General features: G+C 45.5%; 1 long non-coding RNA gene across 2 annotated transcripts in view; it reads left to right on the plus strand.

The window, feature by feature from the left end:
• The first annotated feature begins 2,376 nt into the window (after window positions 1-2,376).
• LOC144368260 (uncharacterized) overlaps window positions 2,377-18,562 on the plus strand; it is a 41,547-nt gene continuing 25,361 nt past the window's right edge. Inside the window, exons 1-2 of one of the 2 annotated variants that reach the window (XR_013428060.1) lie at window positions 2,377-2,499; window positions 7,307-10,477. This is a non-coding gene — a long non-coding RNA (uncharacterized LOC144368260). Of the gene's footprint in view, window positions 2,500-7,306; window positions 10,478-18,562 lie in introns of those variants that run through there. The other variant, XR_013428059.1, reaches the window with a different exon arrangement.

The following is an 18,562-nucleotide window of genomic DNA, read 5'->3' on the forward strand; positions in this document are numbered from 1 at the left end:
CCTATGCTGGTCCCTTGGGGCATTCCCCAGGATTTGAATTTTTGCTTACGTTTATCCAGGCAATGAAGATCTGAATCTGTACTTTAACAATCTCTGATTGTTACACCCTCAAGTCGAAGAACCACTAGGTTAATTCCTGAGCCCATTGGCAGCCTCTCCTACTGCCTAGCTTAGTTTAGCCAAGCTTGGGGGCTTGGGCTGCCAGAAGGAAGTTCATAGGGTCAGGATCAGGCCACAGATACTTCATAAAAGAGCTAGAAAAAATTCAGTAGGAGTCCACCTGTCACCAGGCTGCTTACGGGGGCAGGGGTCCATGCCACTGGGTGACTGTCCTACTGTACACTGATGGCTCCATCCTCCAGGGTGCAGAACTTTGACTGTGGGACAAGTGAGTGTCCCCAGAACTGCTGAGGCTGCTGGCAGCCAGGGCCCTGCTCACTTCCTCACTCCGGACCTGGTGCGTCCTGAGGGCAGTGGCAGCGACTGTAGGTAACACCCTACACTCTCCACAGCCTGGCGCGGGCCTGGCACCTACACAGAGCCCTGATCTGGGGCTCTCCCTGGCAGAAGCTGAGCAGCATAAGAGCCTCCAGGTGTCAGAGCTGCCTGGGCTCCAAGAGGGCGGCTGCAGCAGGGGAGGACGAGCCTCTCTAGCTCTCCAGCCGAGGCCCCGCAGCAGGGTCCGCTGCTAACCAGGGACTGCTGGGTTGGGAGGGAGGCTGGCCAAGATGCCTTCCATAAATTGTCAATTGCTTGTCATGAGTCTCTTTCTACAGCTTTTTAACTTCTGGGTAAGTAAAGTCACCATGGAGGAATCTTCAGGGATAGGTAAGGAAGGAGGGTTTGGCCAATGGGTCTAGGCCAAGGTTTCTGAAATCACTGCTCAGGAGCACCTCCCTATGCCTCTACCTGAGATCCTCTCAGCTGACCAGACCCTGAGCAAATGCCTGGTGAGGCTAGTCATGATCCCCCATTCCCTCATCTCTGCCCTCCTCTGATTAGAGGAACAGCCTGGGGTGGCCCTGCAGAGAGGGTGTATAAGGGAGGGGAATCTCAAGTCAGAAGAACTTGCTTTTATTATCAACAAAGTTCCAAGAGACGTCAGCTCATTCCTACCATGCTGGGACTTTAATTAAATTTTAAACCCTTATTTCCTTTTTTGAATTTCCATGTATCCAAAGAGAAAATTACAACAAATTTAGTTCTAGGTCTAATTGACTTTTTTATTCATGATTCATGAATTGAGCAACATCTCATTCTCTTTTTTTGGTACTGGGAATTGAACCCAGGGTTGCTTTACGGATGAGCCACATCCCCAGTCCTTATTTATTTATTTATTTTATTTTGGGAAAGGGTCTAGCTAAATTGCAGAGGGCCTCCCTAAGTTGCTGAGGCGGGTGTTAAACTTGCCTCAGCCTCCCAAGTCACTGGGATTACAGATGTGCACCAGTGTGCCTGGCTGGGCAACATCTCATTCTATAAAATAGAGTAAGTCAAGTGTTCCAAAGTACTGAACAGAGGAGTTTGACCTTATAGACAAAAAAAAAAAAAAAGAAAGAAGAAGAAAGAAAGAAAAAGACAAGGGCTGAAAGAAGCAATCTTTGTCACTGGCTTTCCTGATTTTGTGGAAGTGTGGAACAGTGACTCTGTTTTGGCTTGGTCTGCTGGGCCCAGTGCAGAATATCAGTCCAAACCAATAGCCTCCTATGAATTGTATTTAGCACATGGAAAATACTTCATGTTCCTTGTCTTCAGGTAAACAGTTCATGAAAGCTCTGCTAATGATGATGGAGAACTGTGATTTCCTTGGGAGCTTGTTTTATTTCATTTTCTTTTACTTCCTAGAAGAAGCAGCATCAGGGGCTGGGGTTGCGGCTCAGCGGTAGAGCGCTCACCTAGCACGTGCGAGGCCCTGGGTTCGATCCTCAGCACCACATAAAAATAAATAAACAAAAAGTAAAGATATTGTGTCCAACTATAATTAAAAAAAGAAAAAGAAAATAAACAGCACCAGAGTGGGGAAGGAAATGACTTTAGCAGTCATCGGTTGAAGACAGCAGGACTCCTTGTCAGGGCTTTGGTAATATCCCTCCAACAATGTAAACAGGGCCTGTTACTCTCATCATTCTAAGGAGGCCAGATGGGAGAGTCACGGGACCTGGGCTCTCACACACGGTGGGGGCAGCTCCTGGAGGAGGGGATGCCCAGGTGCAGGAGTGGGGGGGGAAGTAGGGGCCAGGATCCTGGTTTGAGGTTGCAGGGCTGCTGTGGGCCACACGAGGGCGCACCCGCACTGCCGCATCTGGGCTGGGGGGGGTAGCAGGATGGAATGAAGACCTTGGGGTTGGGGTGGGGGGGAAGGGAGGAAGGGCGGGAAGGGACTGACTGTCCTTTGCACCCAAGGACTGGCCCCCTCTCTCCAGGCTTCTTGAAGAAGGCCGGTGTGATGTCCCGGGGAGCCCTGGAAACAGATGGCTTTCAGGTCCTGAGGAATTCATGGTAGGTCAGGGCTGTCTTTGTCGGGGCAGGGGGGCTGTTTGCGCCTATTGAGGTGTGTTTCCTGTTGATCCAAGAGTGTTTGCTGTTGGGTTGGAGTGACGGCATGCACACCACAGGGGTGTCAATGTGGAGTGTGGGCTCCCCAGGGATACAGTGTGGGAGGTGGCAGCGGGAATGTTCTGGTTCCAGAAGGCTGGGGCTGGTGCTAACAAGGAGAGAGGACCCTGAAGCAAGATCCAGCCCTCATGGACCCAGGCAGGTTTCCTCGTCTGAGGCAGGGACGAGCCTCCATGTTTGGCCAAGCTGGGCACATCCCCCTGCCCTAGCCCAGCAGGACGACATATCGGTGGCTTCCCCACCAGCCTGTGTCCTCCACGTCCTCTGTGGTCCTCCTTTCCCAGCAGAGGCAATAGTTCACAGCAGTGCCAAGCCCTGGAGCCTGTCCAGTTCTGCCACGCAAGGACCTGGAGTTACCAAGATTTGCCCAGGGACACAGCTAAGGTCTTGTGACCCAAGGAATAGCACTGGTCTTTCCCCCTCGAAAGCTGCACGGGGCAGTTGGCAAAAGAACCCAGATTGGGGGTGGGAGGGGCAGCTGCCGTGAGCCCGGAGGCTTCTGCCCACTCCCACTGTGGTCACCAGACATCTCCTTCACATGAATGAGCTCTGCAGGCTGTACCCTGGCCTGGTGTCTCAGCCGGGGATTTGAAGGCATTAGTGTTGGTAGAAATTAAACCCGGGTGAGGACCTCAGGTCAGTAGGCTGAGGCTCTGGACGGTGTCCCAGAGCAGAGGGAAGAGGAAGTCCTGAGGCTTCTTGGAGCCAGACTGGGAGGGGAAAGAGCAAGCCTAGGAGTCCTTGGATTCTGAAACACGGGGCAAGAACAGGACTCTGGGTGCCCAGAAGACCCCCTACTGGGAATGGAAAGGACTCTCTGGGGGTCCTGGTTGGTTCCTCTCTCCCTGTGCAGATTCCCCAGTACATATCCCCTCTGCATCTTGGCCTTGGCTCTCTCCACCCCCTCCTTCCCAAGGGCTTCAATAACTGGGACCGTGTGATAAGTGTGAGAGGAAAACATCATTCGGGAACCTGACCCCTCCAGGGAGTGGCAGGATTTATAGTGAGCAGGAGATCCCAGGAGCAAGACTCCAAGAAAGCATTGGTATCATGTCTGAGTTGGTCAAAATTTCAGTTTAGTGGACTAGGAAAGTAGCTCCGTGGGAGAGCCCTTGCCCAGCATGTACAAGGCCCCAGGTTCAATACCCAGCACAAAACCAAAACAAAACAAAATTTCAGTTCCATCACCTGGTGGTCATGTGACCTTGATGAACAAAAAAACCACCAAGCCTGGTGGTACTCGCCTGTAATCCCAGCCACTGGGAAGACTGAGGAAGGAGGGTCACAAGTTTGAGGCCAGCCTCAGCAAATTAGTGAGACCTGTCTTAAAATAAAAAATAGAAAGGCCTGGGGATGTGGCTTAGTGGTCAAATGCCCCTGGGTTCAATCCCTGGTACCAAAAAAAAAAAAAAAAAAAGCCTAACTCATCATCTGCAAAATAGAAACAATATTTACCCTGCAGAAGTTTGCAGATTTAGAAATAAGGATAGTAAATGATCAGTAGTAAATGCTGTTACTGTTACTATTTTCCAAACATCCACACTCACTAGGATGGCTCTGGGACTCTCACCTTTCTAAAAAGCAGGCCTCTCTTCTAGGATCCAAGATCCAATTATAGAGCAGTCCTAGAATTTGCCTGCACTAGTGTGATAGTAAGAAGTTGATACTGAGGTAGGTGTGGTGGTGTCGTAAACATGTGGTCCTTGCTGCTTGTGAGGATGAGGCAAGAAGATCACTTGAGCCCAGGAGTTGGGCAACAGAGCTAGACTCTCCTAAAAAAGAAAAAAAAATTAAAAAAAAAAAAAAAACCTTAATTTGACTGGAGGTTTAGCACAATGGTGGAACATGTGCTTAGCAGGCATAAGACCCTGAGTTCAATCCCTAGCCCCCCAAAATAAAAAATAAAGTAGTTATGTGTCACCCAGGGGTTTCGGGCTCTTGTCTCCCTGTAGCCAGGAGACATCTGGGGAAACATCGTGATTTGGAGTTTATTGGCCAGCAGGCTGTGAGTCCTGTGGGACAAGGGTCTGGAAGTTTCCTCCTTTCCTCCTGGGTCTCGCAGCAGAAGGAACACAGAACTTTCTGGCCTTCTGAGAAGGAAGAGGCCACCTAGCTGCCTGTTCCAGCAGGATTTGGGGCAGAGAGCCTTTGTGGAAGGCCCTAGTGACCACCCCCCTACTTTGCCTACCTGGGGTGGGGTGGGGGGTGAGAAGCAGGGCTGGGGTAGGCGTGGTCCTCCAGCCCTGGGGGAGGGGACAGGGCCTGAATGCAGGCCAAGTGTCCTGAGCTTTCCCTTCTTCTCTTCCCACCCCCAGCCTCCCATCTCTGTCACCCAGTATAACCCCCATAGGGGAGCCTGGAAGGAGCCTCCCAATTCCAGGCACATAATCGGTGCTTACTAATTGTTGGTGGAGTTGAATCACACGCAGGCCATTGAATGGGAGGGAAGGGGCTTTCTATGAAGTCAGTCCAGCACAGGCAGCCTGTGGGTGGGCACCATCCCAGGATCAACTGCCGGCAGTGGATGGGAGCCCCACCCTATCGGGTGCGCCTGCTGCCGAAACCTGGCAGCCACCCCAGGTTCCTCCCATCCCCCACCCCACCCCCATGGCTCACTCTGCCTCCTCCTGAACTCAGCTCTACTGCCCCCCCACCCCCATCCTCCTCTAGGCTGCCATGATTTCCGGCCCAGATGGCCAAGTTATAAATGAAACCTTGCACGCAGTCCTGCCCTCTTCTAACCTGTTGCACAAACTACATCAAAGTGATATTGCTGAAACCAGAACAGCCACGATCCTTTCCCTGATTAAATGCCTTCAGCAGCCTCCCAAAGCCCATAGGCTAAAGCTCAATGCCCAGGAAGGACACTGCATGCCCCATGAAGTCTCCCTATCCTCTTTTTTAAAATTTTTTTAGACATTGATGGACCTTTATTTTATTCACTCATTTATATTCAGTGCTGAGAATTGAACCCAGTGCCTCCCACAGGCTAGGCAAGTGCTCTACCACTGAGCCAAACCCCACCCCGCCTCCCCATCCTCTTTCCTCTCCAGCTCATCCCTTACCCACTCACCCACCACACTGTGCACCAGTAAGACAGATGTCCACTCCTTCCAAATGACAGACGCTCTCCATCTTCCAGGGTTTGTAAGGGTTCCTTGGGTGGATGTGAACGTCATTACACACCCCTTGCTTCTTTCTGCTTGACCTGGTCCATGTCGACTTCTCCTTCCAGCCTCATGTTAAGAGTTCCCTCCTCCTGGAAAGACTTCATGGCTCCCCATCTCCCCCCGGACAAGTCTTGTCAGGGTCCCCTGTTTGACTCTCACAGCCCTGTTGATCCCAGGCTTTTGTGACAGTTTTCTTTTATGTAGAACAATTTACTTTGTCCTTAGTCTATACTAAAGGGCATGGACCTGTCTTGTTTGCTGTTGACTCTCCCAGGGCCAGCACAGTGCTGGCACACAGCAGGCACGTGACAATGACAGCATATGAACCATAACCCACACTTACTCAGCACCTGCTCTTGTGCCAGGAACTGTCCAGGACACCCTCCAGGCAGAACCCTTGCTGGCTGAGAAGCATCCAGGATCCACCGCCACCTATTTCCTGTACTTCAGAGGCAGAAAGCTCAGTCAGGTGCCGTGGCACATACCTGTAATCCCAGCCACTGGGGAGGACAAGGCAGGGGGATCGAAAGTTCAAACCCAGCCTCAGCAACTCAGCGAGGCCCTAAGCAACTCAGCGAGGCCCTGTCTCCAACAAAATATAAAAAAAGGGCTGGGGATGTGGCTCAGGGGTGAAGCACCCCTGCGCTCAATCCCTGGTGCCAAAAAAGAAGGGAGAAAGCTGAACATGGCCTTTCCCAGATCCGGTCCTTCCCGAGGGACAGTGCAGACGGGATCCACCGCTTAGACCCTCACATGAGACCGGGGAGGTGAAGGAAGCCGCCTTCCTGCTTGGGCTGCCCCTGGCAAGCTGGCCATGCAGTTGCACGTTATTTCCTGCACCAGCAGCTGGTGTCCAGTCACCACCCTGGGCGCCAGGGGACAGCTGGCAGAAGCAGTGAGGCCCGTCTGCTCCCTGGCCACAGCCGTTGGTGCAGCCTTGGGCGCCCGCCTGCCTTTCCTGCTCAGACCCAGCGGCAGACCCTCTAGAGACTTAGCTCCCCCTCCCATGGCCACACAGGCATCCCCCATGCCCCCAATCCTGGGTCCAATCACTTTCCATTCAAGACACCTCTGGTGGCTGCTGTGTCCTGCATGGAATTCTGCCACACAACCATGACTGTCATCATTTTGCCAATGAGGAAACTGAGGCACAGAGGCGCATGGCCAGTGAGTGGCAGGGCCAGGCTTTGGTTCCAGGTCTTTCTGAGTTTGGTGCCCATTCTAGTTACTGCCTCTGAGAGTATGTGACACTGGTGCCAGGGGAGGGAGGTGGCTCAAAGAGCTGGGGGCAGGGGCCGGGCTGCCTTCTGTCCTGAGGCAGGTGACCAAGGAACCTGTCCCTTCTTGAGCAGCACAGCAGCGCAGCCTCCCGGGGAAGGGACAGGGGCTGTGTTGTCCCTAGATGGGCTGGGCAGGGCCGGGAGGCTGCCTGGGAGAGCCAGGCTGACTGGGCAGGACATCAAGCTCAGGCAAGAAACATTCCTTTTGTAGTTCATCTCATTGATGTTGCTTAATCACAGTGAGACCATCTGGTGTACCACTGATAGTGGCAAACATGCACTTACGACCTTGGGAGAAGACAGTATGCCTCGGAGACTACCAGGACAACTATCAGGGGAATGATACCAACAATTTGGAGTGTGTGTCTCAGCCAAGGTCCCCATGAGCCAAACCAAATAAAATAAACAAAAGAAAACAGGTCAATGGCAAGAATAAACTACGTAAACCTAGTATCTGTGTCCAGAGGGCAGTAGAGAAGATTTTAGATGTTGGTCTGAAAGCATTTTCAGTCCATGTCAATCTGATGGATTTTCCTGGTTTGAAATTTGCAAGTGTCCCACCCAGTGAACTTTCTGAGCAGTCCACATATCAACAGGCACGAAGCTGCCCATGTATAAACTGTTCTGGTGAATTCTCTGGAGCCTATATCAAGTCTTCTGACTTCAGGGAACCTTTTAATTCAGACTTTTTTTCCCCCTAAGGGGCTATTTATTGATTGCATAGTTTATTTAAATTCCTTAAAACTGTTTGGTCATGCTAGGAGCCATGACCACATACCTATGATCCCATGACTCACGAGACTGAAGTAAAACATAAAGTTTGAGGCCAGCCTCAGCAAGACTGTGTCCCACAATAAGAAATAAAAAGGTGTGGGGACGTAGCTCAGTGCTAGAGCATGCCTGGATTCAATTCCCAGTACCAAAGGAAAAAAAAAAAAAAAAGCTGTCTTGAAGCTTTTGTAACATAACCAAACTAGCATTTCCAATTGTTTCCTGTTACAAAAAGAACAGATTTTGTTTGAGTTTATGCAAATAACTCTATTGCCATACAAATAAGAATATTCCCTAAGAGGGCTGGGATTGTGCCTCAGTGGTAGAGTGCTTGCCTAGCATGCAGGAGGCACTGGTTTTGATCCTCAGCACCATATACAAAAATAAATAAAACAATTATATCCATCTACAACTGAATATATTTAAAAAAAAAAAAAAGAATACTCCCTAAGAGTTTCCCAGTTCTAGAGTTATCAAGTAGGGAGCCAAAAAATGTTTCAATTTTTGTTCACAATAGTATACTTTACCAAATTCCCCAGATAGCTTAAGGGGAAGAAAAAAGTTTCCTTAAATCTGAAAAATGCAAAACAAAACCAAAAACAACAACAACAACAAAAAAAACCCCTAAAGAATGAACAGTGTTTGTTTTTTGTTGTTGATTTTTGGTACTGGGGATTTAACTCAGGGGCACTCGACCACCGAGCTGCATCCTGAGCCCTATTTTGTATTTTATTTAGAGACAGGGTCTCACGGAGTTGCTTAGCATCTCACTTTTTTACTGAGGCTGGCTTTGAACTTTCGATACTCCTGCCTCAGCCTCCTGAGTTGCTGGGATTACAGGTGTGGGCCACTGAGCCCAGCCATGTCATTAATGCTTGTTCTGCTTGATATTGGGTTAGCAGTTTCATAAACTCTTCACTTTCATTAAGGTTCTGAAAATTCTTACTCAGTTCAATGGTACGGTCTTAAGAAATCTTATGCTTGTTAGGGTTTTCCACGAATTTCCTTAAATGACGTTAAACCTAAACCTTGAAGTTACCTTTGTTGTAGATCTGAGAGAAGATGGAACACTTCAGTAATGTCGTTGCTTACCGGGTGTGGGGGTACATGTGCATATAAACCCAGCAATTTGGGAAGCTGAGGCAGGAGGATCACAAATTCAAGGTCAGTCTCAGCAACTTGCAAGGCCCTAAGCAGCTTAGCAAGACCCTGTCGCAAAATAAAAAGAGCTGGGCATGTGACTCAGTGATTAAACAGCCCTGGGTTCAATTCCTAGTACCAAACCAAACCAAACCAAAAAACCCACCTGATTAAACAGGATCATAGTCACTATGATGGTTATGAAACGATACCAAAGTGAAGAAAGATTTCACTGCAAACACAGGAAAGTTACATAGTTTTTTAAAAAAAGAACTTAGCTCTTTTAATATTGAGAAGACTAAGTTTTTTTTTTTTTTTTTTATCAAAAGACCTCATACAAGACAAGATATTCTGTTCTTCATAAAAGACAGAATCCGGGTATGGGGCTTGCCCAGCATGTATGTGGCCCTGGATGTGGTCTCCAGCACTGGGAGGGGAGACGGGGGCACAAATAGACACTACAACAGAATCCCACAGAATCCCTTAGCAGATAACTTAAAAGGTAAAGAAACCCTTTCAGAGCCTTTTATCAATGCTCCGAGGAAACCATTTCTTTAAAAGGGAAGACCAAATTCTAGTTTTGTTCTAGTTTTGATACTAAGAATAAATTTAAGCTGGGCTTGGGAGGCTGAGGCAGGAGGATGTGAGTTCCAAAGCCAGTCTCAGCAAAAGCAAGGCACTAAGCTACTCAGTGAGAACCTGTCTCTAAATAAAATACAAAATAGGGCTGGGGATGTGGCTCGGTGGTTGAATGCCTCTGAGTTCAATCCTCAGTGCCAAAAAAAAAAAAAAGAATACATTTAGAAACCTCATTCCTCCAGGTGGTGGTGGTTTCTCACTCTGTGCCCATCACTGGCTCCTGGGGCATGCAGAGGGGTTGCTGTCTCTGCTGTGTCTCACCCATGTGCTCCTGTGGCTGCTGCCACCACTTTCCCTGGGGTCTAGGGAAGTAAGGGAAGGACCTTGCAACCTGTCACCAAGACAGCATATGAGCTGACCATTATTAGCTGCGGCTCATCTCTCCAAAGCCACGAAGCTGACCATCCAAAGCTGACAATCCCGGAAGGCCCTTCTGCCACGAGCTCTGCAGAGGGATAGTCACATGACAGTCCTCCTGGCAGAGAGGCAGGAATGGGTCAAGCGTGAGTGAAGAAGACTCAGAGCTCACAGAGGACCAGGGTACAGCTGCCCAGCTGCAGGCATCTCACCAACCCTCTGCTGAGGATGGGAGGGCCAGGTTGGTCTTCCCCTTTACAGCCCTTCCACAGGGAAGCTCTTCCGTGAATTCCAGGGGTCTCCCAAAGATGATAAAACAATCATTATACAGAAGCAGGCAACTGAAATGGAGGATTTGAGGAGGCATGCAGAATTTCTTGTGGTTGAGAATGAAAGATTAAGGAGGGAAAATGAACCACTAAAAATTGGAAAGGCCAGACTTCTAACAGGTCCAATGGAGAAGGAGCTGGACATCGACGCTAATATTTTTTTTTTTTTTTTTTTTAAGAGACAGAGTCTCATTGTGTTCTCCAGGCTGGCCTCAAACCCCTGGCCTCAAATGATCCTCCTGCCTCAGCCTCCCAAGTAGCTGGGGTTACAGGCACACACCACAGTGCCCTACATACTGATTTTGTTGAAAAGTCAGAGTTATGGAGCTTGCTGCCACAATTCAGAAACTGCCCCAACCTCTTCAGCCCGGCAGAAGTTTGCAGCAAATACCAGGGAAGACAAGAACATTCCAGTATCCAATCTTTCTGCTCTTTTCTCAACGCCTGGAACTCCCCCTTTAAGGAGCCCTCTGAGGAGATTCTAAGAGGACTTACCAATAATTAAAATGGAAAGCCTGGAGGAGGTCAGAAAAAGAAATAATACCGTAATACAGCTAATCCAGGAAAAATAGAAAAACCACATAAAAGTGTAAACCCAGAAATGCTTTATCATCTGGCTTCCTGCAGGAGAAAAGGCATTGCCAGGAGGTTTGGGAAACAGTTGCCATAAATCATGTCAAATATCTGATTCACTGACTCTACCCAATGATTCCTAGTGGCAGAAACTAAACTCTAGGAGATTTGCTTTCTCCTGATAAAAACCAAATGTCTACCTGAAATAAATAATAATTATTTTTCTTATGCATTCAGGGTTAAAATGCATAAAAGTACATTTTTTTTTTTTTTTTTAGAGAGAGAGAGAATTTTTTTTAATATTTATTTTTTAGTTCTCGGCGGACACAACATCTTTGTTGGTATGTGGTGCTGAGGATCGAACCCGGGCCGCACGCATGCCAGGCGAGCGCGCTACCGCTTGAGCCACATCCCCAGCCCATAAAAGTACATTTCTTGAAAGCAATCTAAAATGTCATAAGCAATAAATAATACGGTGGCTGAATCTGGGACATGGGACATGCCTGTAATCCCAGCCACTCGGGAGGCTGAGGCAGGAGAAAGTGGTGGCTAGCCTGGGCCTAGACCCTGTCTCAAAATTAAAAAGTAAGTAAAAAGCCCTGTGTTGAATCTCCAATACAAAAAACAAACCAACAAAACAACAACAACAACAACAAAAAATATGTTTAAAAATTTCTGTTTAAGCTGGGCATGGTGGCGTAAGCCTATAATCCCAGTGGCTCAAGAGACCAAGGCAGGAGGAGTTCAAAGCCAGCCTCAGCAGTGGCGAGTCACTGAGCAACTCAGTGAGACCCTGTCTTTAATAAAATATAAAATAGGGCTGGGGATGTGACTCAGCCATCAAGTGCTTCCGAGTTCAATCCCTAGTCCCCCACCTCCATTTTTTTTCCACTCAAATTTAGTTGATTTGGCTACACCAGATTCTCTTTTGCTCACTCTCTCTCCAAGTTTTAAAATTTTTTGCAGTGCTAGGGATGGAACCGAGTCTTTTGCATACTAGCTATATCCCCAGCTCTCTTCTCAACTTTTATATCTATTCAGCTTTTGCCCTGTATTATCCTTTTTCATCCTAAAACAATATGTCATCATACTTCAAGACAAAAATTAATTTTTCTTTTAACAATCAACAAAAACCTACATCTTTAGCTGGGTGCTGTGGTACATGCCTATGTAATCCCAGCGGCTCGGGAGGTTGAGGCAGGAGGATTTTTGAGTTCAAAGCCAGCCTAAGCAATTTACTGAGGCCCTAAGCATCTCAGTGAGACTCTGTCTCTAAATAAAATGCAAAAAAAAGGGGGACTGGGGATGTGGCTTAGTGGTTGAGAGCCCCTGGGTTCAATCCCCAGTACCAAAACAATCCCCACAAAAGAATATATCATAACTTTATTCACAAAGAAATGCATCTTATTTTTTGGTATATTTTGCATATGGAGTTGTTTCCTTTTCAAAAATTTTTTTTAGTTGTAGGTGGACACAATACTTTTGTTTTATTTATTTATTTTTATATGGTACTGAGGATCGAACCCAGTGCTTCACACGTGCTAGGCAAGTGCTCCACCACTGAGCTACAACCCCAGCCCTTTTTATAGTAATTTTATCTTTCATTTTAGTATGAATTAATTGCCACATACCAACATCTGTATATTTACCCATTTTATAATTTCTAGATGCATGCATTTCCTCATAATACCATTTTCTTATGTGACGCAGAACATGTTTACCAACAGATCCTTAGTTCTTCCATAATAATAAACCAGAAGGAGATAAGTTTGATTTTATGTTCAGTAATTAATGTTTTGGCATTTTATCTTATTTGGAAATCTTCTAGGCATTTAATGAATATCTATTATTCATTTTTATCTTAGCCTAGCTTTTAGATTGCAAATTACCAAAAAAAAATATTTTGACACCATTTTAAATATACATATATACACACATATATTTATAGCACAGAAATATTATTGAAAGTTTTACTTAAAAATTGTATTACATTTACTTACGTTCACCTAATTCACTAGTTTTAAAGAATTTTTGTATTAGGGATTGAACCCACAGCTTCATGCATGCTAGGCAAACACTCTACCACCAAGCTACACCTAGCCCTTTTTTCAAGTTGCTGAGATTGTTCTGGGATTTGCAATCCTCCTGCTTTAGCCTCCCACGTCACTGGGATGGCAGGTGTGTGCCAGCACACCGGCTCTGCTTATTTTTTAAAATCTAATTTGTACTTCTGACAAAAATGGGACAAGTTAAATCTACCTGCTCACTTGGCCATAGCTTTTTAAAACTAATACTTGTGAAAAAAAAATAAGATTTTTTTTTTATCAGTTTCCAAACAGTCCCCTGCTCTCAATTGTAGACACAAAGTCCAAGGTTCCTAATGAAGATCCTGAAACTTTAAGTTTACTGCTTTAGTTAGATAGGAGCTTTCTAATTTAGCTTCTGCTTTTAAGCAGATTATGGAGTTCAGGGTAGAGCCCATGGACAAACAGGACTGACAAAGCATTTTTCTAAATGGATTACTCTGAGCCCAAGAATCTGACTAGGGCAGAAAACTAGTTAAAGAAAACCTTGTTGATCTGAGGGCTTAACTTTATCAACACTTTATCTAGTTTTTTTTTCTTCTCCCCACCCCCCTCTCTTTTAGATACTGGGAATTGAACCCAAGGGTCTCTATCTCTGAGCTACATTCCCAGCCCTTTTTATTTTTGAGACAGGGTAAAAGTTGCCCAAGCTGGCCTCAGACTCATGATCCTCCCATCTCAGCCTCCAGAGTAGGTGATTATAGACATGTGACATCATGTCTGGATTTTTTTTTTTTCCTTTTCTTTTTTGAGACAAAGTCTCACTATGTTCCAAGCTGGTCTTGAGTTCATAGGCTTACACGGTTCTGCAGAGCTCTAGGATTACAGGCACATACCACCAGGCGGGCTATATATAGTTTTCTTTTGAGGCTCAGGATTGGATGGTGACAAAGCAGATTCAACTTTAAAAAAATAAATAAATAAATTACCCACCTAAACTTGTCATTTGCTCTTTTTGGAGGAGTCTTTCAGAGAGGCAATGTTTCGAGTCTTCTTCATATGAAAAATGGGTGTCCTGTTGTCTAATTTGGGAGCCCTTATTTTCAAATATGCCTGTTTTTTTTTTTTTTTTCTCCTTTAGGCAAGCTGGACAAAAGTTGTGAGTCAACTAAGGGCCTACTGCTTGCAATGAACATCTGAAGCGGGGGCAGTGTCGTGGGACTAAGTCCTTAACTTGTGGGGTCTGACGCTTTGCTGGATGGAGCATGTCAGGATGGAGCTCCATGACAGGACTCCCAAAGATTATCTTTGAAAAGGGAAGGGAATTCAGAGAATTCAAGAAATGCTTAGTGTGGGGAAGTAAAAGCAGATATTTGGTCACAGAAGTGTTCTATGTTGAGTGTAAGTATGTAGAAAAATAGCCAGTTCTTCCTCTACAGCAGCCCTGGGGCCTTGTGCCTCTGAGGTTTGGCCTGTGGACTTTAGGGCCCTGATCACAATGTATTGCAAACAGCAGATTAAAAGCTTCTTAAGAGACCAGGCTAGCCTGGGGCCTGGTGAATAATTCGTGATTAACACGTGATTATCAGTCCCTTCTCACAGAGCTCTCCCTGGCCACTTTTTTCAAGGAGAAAAACCTCCTGCATAAACTTCCCCAGATCCTAAAATCAAAAGATATCTCTCACTTTGTATGCTGTTTCTTCTCAAGAAGCTCAATCTGGTAGGAATTTTTTTTAAAAAAGGAAGCTGGGCACAGTGGCACACACCTGTAATTCCAGCGGCTCGGGAGGCTGAGGCAGGAGGACTGTGAGTTCAAAGCCAACCTCAGCAACTGCGAAGCACTAAGCTACACAGTGAGACCCTGTCTCTATTAACCACAAAATAGGGCTGGGGATGTGGCTCAGTGGTCGAGTGCCCGGGAGTTCAATCCCTGGTACCAAAAATAAAAATCTAAAAAATAAATAAGTTAACAATAACGATGCACTGCACTGCTATGAAAGGACAAATAGGGAGTTGGTGCAGAGGAGAAAGGAGGCATTTCCAGGAATGGGTCAGCAGGTCTGAAGGCAGGCAGGTGTGCGACAAGGGCTTGCACTTAGGAACTAAGAAATCCAGTTGAGATGGAGAGCAGGGTATGGGTGGAATACTGGCAAGAGAAAAAACTGTAGAGGCAGCGAGCAGCGTGGTACACACCTGTAATGGCGGCAACTCTGGAGGCCGAGACAGGATTGCAAACCGGAGGCCAGTCTCAGGAGTTTAGCAAGACCCTGTCTCAAAATAAAAACTTAAAAAAGTGCTGGAAATGCAGCAGACAGGAGCTGATCAGGAAGGGACCAATGGGTCAGGCCAAGGAATTTAGACTTGTTTGGACTTTATCCTCAAATTATAGGATTTTAAGAAGAGAAATGACATGATTATATTTGAATTTTATTACTTTTATCTTTATTGGTTTGTTTAAAGTAATAAAAAAAAGCAAAAGATAAACAACTTTTAAGTAACAATACTGAGAGAATTGGCCCTTTTAGAAAACTCATTTAGGCAACAGTGTTGAGACTGGATTAGAAATAGAGAGTGAGAACAAAGCCAGGGAGGCTTCTATAAATCAAGCCAACAGAAGAGGAGTGATGGGAAGGACAAACAGTCAATCTGCAGGACTTGGCAACTGATAAGGCACAGGGAGGGGGGGGAGTGGCTGGTGTAGAGATAGATACTGGGGGGTGGGGGCTCTTAACTCTGCAGGCCTGCTTCCTCATTTCTTAGCCTTTGAGAAAACAAGATAGTGCTTGAAATTTAGAAGGAAAAAAGTTATCTAAAGTCTCTGTAGCTCCTTTTTCTAAAAAGCATATACAAATAAAGCCTGAGCAAAACCACACAGGCCCTTTTTTTTTTTTTTGACGTTAAGGTGATTTTAAGATTAAAAAGAAATGAGAAGAAAGGAAAAAGATAAATCACAAAGGCTACAACAATCACAAACCTTCTCTGAATAATTATGCCTATACAGATTGTCAGCACACCAGGTGACTTTTAATCCATCCCCATCCAGTTCCCCTCCTGGCCCTCTTAATGGCTTCTAGCCACTTCCTCTTGGGATGTGGCCAGTCTAAACTCAGGAAATTCAGTTTTAATTCTGGAATCAGTAAAGCATATTAGAAAAGGAAATCCCCAAGTGTAAAAAGAATCACATTATGAGTTTCAAAGCCAAGGGAAAGGATCATAAACTAAGATTGTGAATTTGCTGGAAACCATTTTACTCATTTTGATGCAAGGCTCCTGCGATTTGGCTTGGCCACTATTCACCCTTCAGGATCACCCAGGATTTGGCCTCTTCCATTCTTGTTTCCAGAGCTTCCACCCTGCACAGCCTTCAGCTTTGGCAGAGTTGCTTTTCTGACCACAGGGGAGGTGCTGGGCCAGGATGAAGGCCCACCTAAAGGGCCAGTATTTTGAGTTACACCTACCTCCCAGGGATTTTGCTTGAGATATATTTGAAAAGCCTTTGTAAATAGATGAGCGAGGGCATAATCAGCTGTTCTTTATTCATCGCTGTTCTGGTTGATGACTTAACTGACTTGCTACACTGTGTAGCAGAATATTCATAGATTGATTTTTAAAACCACATGCACTACGCAGTATGTTGTGTACCTTCACACTTAATCCCTGCAGTAATTGTCATATTTAGCAAAGATCCAGAAATTAACTTGCTCAAAGTCACACTTTTTGATCCTTTTACACTCTCCTACGATTGGGTTAGGTTTGCTAACCCTCTACATCAGTTTCCAGTCTTCCCCAATGGGCTAGCAGCCCACAGTCGGTCTAGGAACGGTATTTGTATTTTTGCTTCTTGAGAAAAAACAGCACGCAAAGTGAGAGATGCATTTTGGTTTGAAGATCCAGGGAAGCTTCTGCAGGAGGTGTTGAAGATGCTCCCAAAATTTGGATGAATTAATGTAAACTTACCCTACATCTATTGTTTATATCTATTATGTTGCTTTCTATTTTCCCCATTAGAATAGAAGATTTAAAAAAAAAAAAAAGATAACTGGCAGGAGGTAGTTGAGTAAGAGCTATATGCACAAGCAGATTCCACCTTGTTTTTCTTTTTGGCGCTGGTGTTTGAATCCTGGGCCTCACTCATTGCTAAGCATGTCACCACTGAGCTATACCCACCCCTAACCTCAGTCTTTTTGTGACATCAGTGTATTGTTTTCTGAAGCTGAGCTCAGAAAGATAATGCCCCAGAACAACCACAACCCTCTGAGGTGGCTGAATGCTGAACCTCTGGCTTCCTGAGTTCAACATTTACTTACAGCTGATGCTCAGAAGAGGAACCGCAGGAATGTTGTCTCCAAGACACCTGCCTGCAGGAAGGAGCCCTGGCAGCTGGCCCAGTGCAGAGGGACTCCACAGCTTAGGTCCAGTCGCCAAAGAGCTTGAGTTCCACGTCTCACTCACCCCACTTTCACCAGAGTACAACCCTTGAAAAAGCTGAAAAAAATTACTTGCTTATAATCATCATTAGCTTCATTTTTATTAGGAGACAACTGTCTCTTGCCAGAAGTCTTCCAGATCAAATCCCGTGGTTTTTTTCCCCTTGCTACATTAAAATTTTCTTTTTAGAGCTAGGGATACGCTCAGTGGTACAGCACTGGTCTAGTAAACATATCGTGCATCTTCACTTAATATTTTCATGTTTATATCACAAGGACATTGTAACTATCATTTAAATACTTACTGATACCCCCTTAAAAGATAAACATGAACTTTCTTAAAATTTGAAAGTTTTAGGGAAAAGGATAAAAATGTGAACTCCAGGTACTTGATACATATTACAAAACTGCTTTCACAAAATGTCATACAAGCCGGGCGCAGTGACACATGCCAGTAATCCCAGTGGCTCAGGAGGCTGAGACAGAAGGATTGAGTTCAAAACGAGCCTTAGCAACAGAAAGGTGCTCAGCAACTCAGTATAGAGCTGGGGATATGGGTCAGTAGTTGAGGGCCCCCAAGTTCACTCTCCAGTACCCCCTCTCCAAAGAAAAAGTTATACAAATTTACTCAGCCACCAAGCAATAATTTGTCATTTAAACCAAGTCAGTGATGTAGTAGGGAAAAATAAAAATCTCTTCAATTTTCCAATTTGCTTTTAAGGATATTGCTAGGGACAAAAAACTTTAACCAGAATTAGTTACTGATTATATTTCCTCATTTATACAATCAACACAATTGTGGAGGGAGTGTGCTATTATAGTAGAAAAGAGCAAGAACTTTAGGATGCATCTCACAGCAAAGAGCCAGACATACAAGCACAAACCACAAATGATTTCCCATCCATTTACATACAAAAGAAAAACAGGAAAACTAAAAGGAGGGATGTGATCAAAAAGGATAATTTGATCACTTAGCTAACATTCTAAAGAGTCACCGCAAAACCATTCTTTCCAAGTAAGAATCAGCTTTGGAATTGTAAGAGTACAATGTTTTCCCAAGCACTTAAGATTTTTAAAAATAGGGCTGGGGTTATAGCTCAGTTGGTAGAGCGTTTGCCTCACATGTGTGAGGAGGTACTGGGTTTGCACCTCAGCACCACATAAAAATAAAGATATTGTGTTCATTAAATATTTTTTAAAAAATATTTTAAAAGAAATTTTTAAATATGTTTACAT

The sequence above is a fragment of the Ictidomys tridecemlineatus genome, chromosome 11 (genome assembly GCF_052094955.1).
Source record: "Ictidomys tridecemlineatus isolate mIctTri1 chromosome 11, mIctTri1.hap1, whole genome shotgun sequence".
NCBI classification, from domain to species: domain Eukaryota; kingdom Metazoa; phylum Chordata; class Mammalia; order Rodentia; family Sciuridae; genus Ictidomys; species Ictidomys tridecemlineatus.